This window comes from Octopus bimaculoides, chromosome 1 (assembly GCF_001194135.2).
Source record: "Octopus bimaculoides isolate UCB-OBI-ISO-001 chromosome 1, ASM119413v2, whole genome shotgun sequence".
NCBI lineage: Eukaryota > Metazoa > Mollusca > Cephalopoda > Octopoda > Octopodidae > Octopus > Octopus bimaculoides.
In genome coordinates this window covers 43,087,446-43,097,576 of record NC_068981.1, presented here as the reverse complement: position 1 = coordinate 43,097,576, position 10,131 = coordinate 43,087,446, and the positions used below count along the sequence as shown (strand labels likewise).

Genomic DNA, 10,131 nt, shown 5'->3' with positions numbered 1-10,131 from the left:
AAACAAACATGCACGCATACATATCTACATACATGCATATATACATACATTACATGCATACAAACATAGATGTATACATACATTCATACATACATAACATACATATATACATTACATACATACAAACATGCATGCATTTATACATACATGCATGCATACATATATACATTCATACATTACATATAAACATGCATCCATACATACATACACATATACACACACACATACATACATACATACATACATACATACATACATAAATACATACATACATACATACATACATACATACATACATACATACATACAAACAAAAATACCTTATTATTGATGCTGAAATTCCAATGAAGGAACCTTGGATATTTAGAAACTTGTTCTTTCTATTTTGGCAAGAGGTCTTGAAATAAACTGAATAATGACATACATACATTGAAAGTGAAGAAGAAAGCAGTTATTTTGTGAGTTTGTGCTGTTCAAAATAGGTGTAAGGATGGTACAAATGTTGTAGAAAGTTCAAGATGATAAAAGATTCTGCTGCACCATTAATCTCTGTGTGAAAAGAGTACGGAGTCAAAAGGAGTAATGATAATGTTAATGTAAAGGAGTGTTATGACTTGGGCTTCTATATGGACATTCACTGCAAGAAATAATTGCAAATCTCCCTTACATCATATTCTACCATATATCCAGGCACCATTTTTTGGAGTGAAGACTGAATGCAAGATGTTGCCTGAACAGCAAAGATGAACTCTAGACGTGGGATGAGAGGTTTGTACTCCAGAGAACAAAATGTATGTTTTGGGAGGTAATAATAGGTAATAGCTAGGGTCCATGTTCAACTACAATTTATGAATGTTTGCAAACAGGAGGGAAAATTGTCAAGCAGATTTATTGTTATTCCATGTGATAGACATTTCAGAGTATTTAGTTATAGTTTTGTTTGGTTTGGCTATAAGAAGAAAAGACAGAAGCTCAAGAGTTATTGTTAACCAATACTTTGATTCCTGTATGTATTCTTCCAAGATGCCAATATCTGTGGTCGTCTAAAAGGAGATAAAAGTTTATACACCAGATGTTCTGTCTTCTAGTGGTTTACTGGGCAACATTTGTTTTTTACCTATACACTCTAACAAATGGTGGAACTATGCATTAGGCAAGTGAAGTTGGAATCACCACCTCACGAGATCCTAAAATCTCTCAATGAGAAGTCTGGTCTTCTAAATGCTTGCAAGCAAGTTGTAAATGCCTAGAAAAATACTTGTACTAATTTAAAATATCTGACTGAATAAAAAACCCAGATTACTCAGGAACAAATAACATTCTGATAAGTGAATTTGCTTGAATAACAAACTCGATATACCTCCCATTACTCTTTCTCCAGCTTGCAGACAACAATATATTCTTAGTGTATTCTATAGAAAGATCTAATCTTTAAAAATAAACTTTAAAAATTTCCTGTAACTTCAAAAAGTTATTTTCTTATCTCTTAATATTATAATATTTAAAGCACTTCAATTTGATAAATTACATATTATTAAACACAACAGCAGATCTGTACTTAAATTGGGTTCCTAAATTGTCTTCAATAAATTGACTACAATTGCTATTTTCTTTATCACAACAACAATATTTTTTTTCTATATCTCACAATCAATATTTAGTATCAGGTTGTTTATGAATTTAAAGTTATCCAATTTTTCGTCAAACTAATCTTCATTGAAATTCTTTCAGCAGCTATTTTGTTAATGTGGCTTCTCTTTGTAATATTTTTCCCCTTTCATTTTCTCTTTTACCTGTTTCCCTATTTTTTTTATTTCTTCTTTTTATGAAGTGATGAATAATTCAATGTTTACATTCTATATTATTCTAAATTACATTTTATTTCATATTTTTTTTACTGGTTAAATTATTTATTTGACAATTGAAGGTTTTGAAATAGTTCTATCATTGAAATCTTTTTTATAGCCTTCTGAAGACCACAATTTAAATGAAACTATTACCAAGATTTAGCAATGCAGTTAAGACAATGAAAACTGACAGATACTTGATTTAAAAAAAAAAATAAGCTAAAGGCAAAATTGCTTGTCTAAAATACTTAGTAACCCTTTCACCAAATGTGCTATGAAAGACATAAAACTTTCTACATTTTCAGTTTTATCATGAAATAGTCAAAATAACAATTTACATCTGAATATTTCACGAGAAAACTCTTTTAAATGAAATTTCAAGCTGCATATATTAGAATCAAACAAATAATATGCTTCTGCTTTGGGTTAGGAAGCATTCAAATGGCTGCCTAAAGATATATTAACATTTTGACTGAATAACCATTGTTATTCTCCCCTATCTCACTGCACTCTGCTCTTACACATGACACCATGAAATGCAATACTAAAGTGAAAGGCTTCACTGTACAATGTTTATTACTCTGTTTTGATTAGTAATTAAATACATTAAGGTAATATGAGTGTAATGACAAAATATTTGGTTGGTTGACAGAACACAAACCTATGTGAAGTCCAAATACAAAAATATTTATTTATTGTTAACAAAAAAGATGTTGTTGTTGCAACAACAGGAAAGAGATATATTCACCAAATGAATCAGTTTGTGTGTATCCATGAGAGATGTGCATGTCAGCAAGGTTAGTAGATTGTTGATATAGAATTTCAGAGCCAAATTGAATGGCATAAGTTCCTGTAGCAAGCTAACTTTAGCTGTTACAGCCACTGGTCAGTTACCAGACAAACAACCTAAATATAATTAATGGTCTGTCAGGGAAAAGGCATGAAGGACAAAATTGTTTATGAATTTCCAATATGTTGTTTATGACAGCTGGGATTCTAATGAGTTAGGCATCTGCTGGGTTCAGTGTATTTTGCTATACATCCCATCTATTGATAAAAACAAGTTCTTAATCACTATTTGTTTGGTGACATTATCCTAAATAGCTATTTGTTTGATGACATAATCAATCCCCAACAAGATCCTGTTTGCTTTCGATCTGAACACAATGGTTTGGGTATAATTCCTTGGCTGCGATTTGATGTTTGGTACTATATGATATGACTTCATTACACTTAGGTCTTACAGACTCAAAATTGTAACAATTGGCTAATGACTGCTAATTTGCATTTCTAATATGTGATGCAGCCCACATGTACTAGTCCAATGAGAAAATAACCACAAAGTTTAGTTGCTAGAATATGCACTCTAAGGTGGCCATTCATGATTGTTATCATTTGTGATGCTCAGATCTCATCAAACTGGACACCAACATTGCTACACTAACTTAGGCTTGTCTTTACTGACCAGGGTTTATGGTAAAGAATGTTGCAAGCCAAAGAGAGAACTTCTTGATTTACCAGAAATAATAGCAAAATTTTCCTAAAATCATGATTTACTGCCTTATAAAAAAAAAAAAGACTCATTCAATAATGTAGTTTGGAGAAAAGTTTACTTGAAAAGGGAAAGGACAGGATAACCATGGCTGGAATGCCTTCCTTCATAGATCTATGGGAGAGAGTTCATTTGAGGGGTAAACAGCAATAAAGTATATTGCTGATTACATTTTGTAAAGAACAGGAAAAAGAAAACTGAAACAGTACCGTTCAGAAATTGGATAAATAGTTAAGAACTGTATCATTATGTGGCTGTAGATCGTGATCATCTGTCATCAAGACAGGTGACTGACCTTGCAGTTTCCTTACATATTGAGCAACAGTTCATTAACATCATCAGTCTGTCACTTTATCTTAAAGAATATTTATGACGAACGGCAAACCAATGTGGGAACAATTACATGGTCACATGATCTGCTTGGATTAACAACTAAATCTCCCTTAATCCTTATTCTACCATCTTGTGACACACAGAATAATGTTGCCTGGAATTCATTATTCTAGAGCTGGGGTTTTCAACCGCTTTTATCCATGGACTATTTGATTACTATTTTATTTTAATGGACCCCACCCACAGCTATTCGATGTTTATAAACTAGTTTTATAGAAACATCTTTCAAAATTCCTATTTTGTTTTTCACATATTAATTTGTTTACATTGAACTATGCAAAATGTTCAAGAAAGAAACCTAGCTGTCTTTTGTAATACATACCAATACATACATCTAAAACGAAATTTTTTTTCAGGGGTCCTTAAAATACAATTGTGGATCTCTAATTTACTATTTTGATGTGTGGACCCCCAAAACTCTTAAATGGGCCCTCAGTGGCCATATGGACCTTAGTCGAGAACCACTGTTCGAGAGGGTATGGTCACGGAGTATTGAACTAAGAACTACATATAACCATTGACATCTTTGCATCTGTTATGTATGTCACTCAGTTCACTTGACACTAGACACTACATATGAAAATACAGTATTCAATAAGTATTTCAATGAGAAATACGTTGCAACAGAATCAGAGCAGTTAAAATGTTGAATACATATTTTATTGTACATTATTTACAATTGACGGATATCTTCTTTGTTGCTAACACATTTCGGCTGATATACCCTCCATCCTTCATCAGATGTCTTGGGGAAAATTCGAACCTGGGTTCTCATTTCTAAGGTATTTTTCGATGTTGTTGTTGCTATTATTATTATTATTATTATTATTATTATTATTATTATTATTCAGGTCACTGCTTGGAATCGAACTTAGAATCATGGGGTTAAGAGTGCAGACTACTAACCCCATGATTCCGAGTTCAATTCCAGGCAGTGACTTGAATAATAATAATAATGATAATAGAGAAAAAACAATGCTTTCTAATTGATGTATCAATACCAGCAGATGACAACGTTTCCCTAAAAGAAATGGAAAAACTTTCAAAATACAAAAACCTGGAAATAGAGGTAACACGAATGTGGAATCTAAAAACAGAAACAATTCCTATCATAGTAGGTGCCTTAGGTATAATAAAAAAATATTCAGACAAATACATAACAAAAACACCAGGACTTACAAATATATATAACATACAGAAAATTGCACTACTGGGAACTGCACACATCCTATGCAAAACACTTTCAATACAGTAACCAAAGGAGCATCACAGCAAACCACAGCACATACCCAAGGCACACAGAGCTGCGCTCGGTAGTGAAGTGAAAACACGTTATAAAAATAAAACTACTGAACAATAATAATAATAACAACAACAACATCGAAAAATACCTTAGGAATGAGAACTGATGAAGGCTGGAGGGTATATCAGCTGAAACCTTGTGTCAACAACAAACAAGATGTGGACAAATATCCGTCAATTGTAAATAATGTGAATAATGTACATAATTCCTCATCTCTTAAATATAGAACTACATATTTTATTGGTTAAAAACTCATAATTTTCATATTCCAGTTCACTGCAGATATTTAGCTATGTTTTAGAGGTATATATTTAAATCTAAATATTGGTTTCAAATTTTGGCACAAGGCCAGCAATTTCATGGGAGGGAGTAAGTCAATTACATTGACCCCCAATGCTCAACTGGTACTTATTCTATCAATCGCAAAATGATAAAAGGCAAAATTCATCACCTCAGTGGAATTTGTATTCAGAACATGAAGATGGACAAAATGCACTAAGCATTTTACCCCACGTGTAAATGGTTTTGTCAGTTCACTGCCTTACTTAACTTTAAATATTGACATTATTAAACTCACATAGGCCTATCTTAACTGTTGGTTCTTAGTATCACATCTCAAAGAATCTCACATACAAAAATAACATTCACAGGTAGCCTTTCTTGAATTACAAACAGAAAATTGGAATGCAATCCAAACATAAATTGTTATCTCACCCACATTTTGCTCTGAATCTTATGCTATACATCACACCAAAGACTACTTCCTGCTAATAGACAAATTTTGTTATACAAATAAATGTTGCTCAAATTCTTACACAGACATTTGGCTGTTTGAATTGTTGATTTTTAATTAAATTAGAAGTATATTTAAATTTTATAAATTTTGATTGTTCTGCCTCATTTTTAGAAATGATAACATGCCAAGTTGAATCACAGTTGTGCAAAGAAATGTTTCTTCTATGTTTATAAATGTGAATGTTACTTTCCATCAACCTATTCTTAACAAACCTAAAACAAAATAGTAAGTAAAAGACAATTAACAAAATTAGTAAAATGTGCCTAAATAATCAATTTCACACTTGTACTGAAAGTAAAATAACATGAAAAGAAGACAAAATTCAAATGGAAATAATCTAGTGAATACACACACACTCACACTCACACACAATCAGACATGCAATCACACACACATGCACACAATCAAACATACACACACACATATACACACATATAGGCACAGGAAAGGCAGTGTGATTAAGAAATTCAGTTTCAACCCCTCATGGTTTGGGATATAGTTCCACTGTATGGTACTTGAAGCCCATTATATACAGATAGAAATAATAATAATAATAATAAAAATATAATAATAACAACAACAACAACAACAACAACAACAACAACAATAATAATAATAATAATAATAATAATCCATGGATGGAATTTATAAATATTCTGATGCATCACTACACATGTTTCCACAAGCTGCATGTTTCTTATGATCATAGTCCATATTCCTGAGGTGATTACAGTACAATCTGTAATATCCATGGAGTAAGATCCACCTGATATCCATTGATATTACAGATTGTACTGTAATCATCACAGGAATACAGACTATCAGCATCAGAAACACATAACTTGTGGAAACATGCACAGTGATGTATTAAAATATTTATAAATTCCATTCATGGATCATTATTATTATTATTATCACCATGTGTATCCTACATTATAATGGCACAGCTCAGCAGAACCCCATAAAACTTACTCCCGTAAGCGAACTTAAAGAAAATTATATATATATATATATATATATATATATATATTTATTCATTTATTTATTTACATTTATGTATTGTAATGCCCTTAATATAAATAAATATATTTAAAGTGAAAAATTAATAAATTTTTCTCTTATGACAGATGAAATGGCTCTAAACATTTTGCCCTGCATGCCAATGATTCTGCCAGCTTGCTGCCTTATTCATACATATATAGATAAATTATCCTCTTCATCATCATTTAAAATCCATTTTCCATGTTGGCATAGTTTGGACAGTTTGATAGGAGCTGTTCAACTGAAGATCTACCCAGATCCTGTGTCTGTTTTGGCATGATTTCTATGTCTCAATGCCTGCCCAGGCTCCATGTCTGTTTTGGCATGATTTCTATAGCTCAATATCCTTCCTAACACCAACCATTTTACAGAGCGTACTGGATCCTTTTACACAGCACCAGCATAGGTGTATTTACATGGCACCAGTAAGGATTCTTTTTACATAGCACCAGCACCTATGAGCCTGCAAGGTTAGAAATGCTCAGCTGGAGAATAATGCGGGGGACAAGCCTGTATGCAAGGACAACTATGCTATTACTTAGCTTAATGTGTCTATTCAACCACAGCAAACTCCCAAGAGTCTTGGTCCCCTGTTATCCCCTCTGTGAGTCCTAAAATTTGTAGATCCTTTCTCACCACTTCGTCCCACATTTTCCTGGGTTTGCCCCTTGCACATGTTCCCTCTACAATTAGAGTTCAGTATCTCATGATGTAACTGTCTTAATTCTTATGCATTACATGACCATACCAGTGCATGCTACATCTGATGCCTCGTATACCCAGTTTTGATATATATATATATATCATTATTATCATATGTTTTTGTCTGTGTGCATGTCACGTAAAAAGCACCATCGAACGTGGTCAATACCAGAACTCCCTGACAGGCCCCCATGCCAGCGACATATAAAAAGCACTATCTGAATGTGATCAAAGTGCTAGTGGCATGTAATAAGCACCTTGTGCCAGTGGCATGTAAAAAGCACCCACTACACTCTCAGAGTGGTTGGCGTTAGAAAGGGAATCCAGCTGTAGAAACATTGCTAGATAGATTGGAGCCTGGTGCAGCTGCTGGCTCTCCAGACCTCAGTCAAACCGTCAAACCCATGCCAGCATAGAAAACGGATGTTAAACCATGATGTTGATGATGTTGATGATGATGATAATGATGACGATGACGATGATGATGATGATGATGATGATGATGACGATGACGATGACGATGATGATGATGATGATGATAATGAATATGGGTTAGATGAATCTATTGTTGAGACATTGTTTTACAGATGGATGCCTTTCCTGTCACTAATACATTCTTGTTTTTCAAATAACTCATCCTTTATTCAACAGGTCTCTGAAGGCACAAAGCCTGAAGTTGATTTGTTTAGAGGGAAAATGACAACTCCACAGCTTATAGTTCAGTAATTTTCAAAGAAGCAGAAATCTAAACAAAAACGCCTGCACACACACACACACATACACACACATATCTATATATAATACATAGCTGGCTTCTTTTAGTCTTCAACCACTAAATCCATTAATAATTCTTTAATCAGCCTATGGCTATAATAGAAGACATACTCAAAGTGCCACGGAGTGGGACTGAAACAGAAACCATATGATTATGAAGCAAATTTCTCAACCATACAACCATGCTTCCATCACATATATGTATGTATACACATACATATATATGTGTGTGTGTATATATATATATATATATATATATATATATATATATATATATATATATATATATATATATATATATATATATATGTCCGATGAACGGGAACGTGAAACTCAGAGTAACGGTTTTTTTGTTATATTTCTGCTGCTTTTAAATAAAGTATATATATATATATATATATATATATAGAAATATATATATAGAGAGAGAGAGAGAGAGAGAGAGAGAGAAAGAGATAGAGAAATTGATTGATAGAGAGATATACTGACATATGGGTGGGGGGGTGTCTGCATATATTTCTGTATATGTGTGTGTATGTGTGTATATGTATGTACATATATCAATATAAATATAATATATATAAATATATAATTTTGGGGCGAATGGTTTTTTATGTATATAGATATGTGTGTGTGTGTGTGTGTGTGTGTGTGTATACACATACAAACATATATATGTACATATAGATGGATATATATTTTATATGTATATTATATGCATATATAAATAATACATACATATAATAAATATATGCTTATATTATGTATGCATGTATGTATGTATATGTGAATATATACATATACTTAAACACAACCATGCCCACACACACACACACATACACACACACACATTCGCGCACATATACATACATACATAAATACATGCATATAATTATATTCATATATATATACATATGTAAATTTGCATATAGCTATATATATTCTATAATTGTCTACCGCTGCACCTAAATAGAATTTCTTATTCTGGTTAGCTTGTCAGTCTTTTGGAAAAAATTAAAAGATAGAAAAATAAATCAATGACTCACTTTGGAAACAACATTTTATTTTCCTCGAGGAAACCATTTCTCTGTTGTGAAGAAAAGTTTTTCTGTGTATTTGGTTGTTAGTTTTTTGGGTTATTCTCATCATCTTTTTATCTTGTCTTTGTCTTACTGTTTTCCATTACATCTATAACAAGCATTTCATCCCTAACTCTTTCACTGTCACCAGCATTTCTTACTGCTTTCTTTCTCTTTCTCTCTCTCTATCTCTTTGTCTCTATATATACATGTATGTATAGATTAGATAATCGTGTTTGTACGTGTGTGTTTGTAAGTGTATTTCGATATATATACATAAATACACACATCCATACATACACAGACGGAAACATATATAGATACACATGCATACATACGTGCTTTTATTTTCACCCACATATAAGTACATATGTATGTTTGTATAGCATCTTTCTTTTCAGACTAGTAGAAATAATGTTGCTGTATTTTCAACTACTTGAGATCACATCTCGACATGCCTCCAAACTCACATATGTGCAAGTATACATACACACACCTACACACACATACACACACACATACATGCACACGCACATGTAAGTATGTGTGTATACATGCATGTTTTATGTATGACGTGGGTGGGCAAGTGAGCAAAATGCAACAGAACAATATTTTCTCCTCATAGAAAGACATTCAATTGCATA

At 32.5% G+C, this 10,131-nt stretch overlaps 1 long non-coding RNA gene across 2 annotated transcripts in view; it reads right to left on the bottom strand.

Moving 5' to 3' along the window:
• The window catches only part of LOC128247326 (uncharacterized), a 235,704-nt gene extending 226,022 nt beyond the window's left edge, over nt 1-9,682 (bottom strand). The window contains exons 1-2 of one of the 2 annotated variants that reach the window (XR_008263708.1): nt 9,455-9,682; nt 4,439-4,813 (exon numbers count right to left, since the gene is read on the bottom strand). This is a non-coding gene — a long non-coding RNA (uncharacterized LOC128247326). Of the gene's footprint in view, nt 1-4,438; nt 4,814-9,454 lie in introns of those variants that run through there. The other variant, XR_008263707.1, reaches the window with a different exon arrangement.
• Nucleotides 9,683-10,131: the final 449 nt, after the last annotated feature.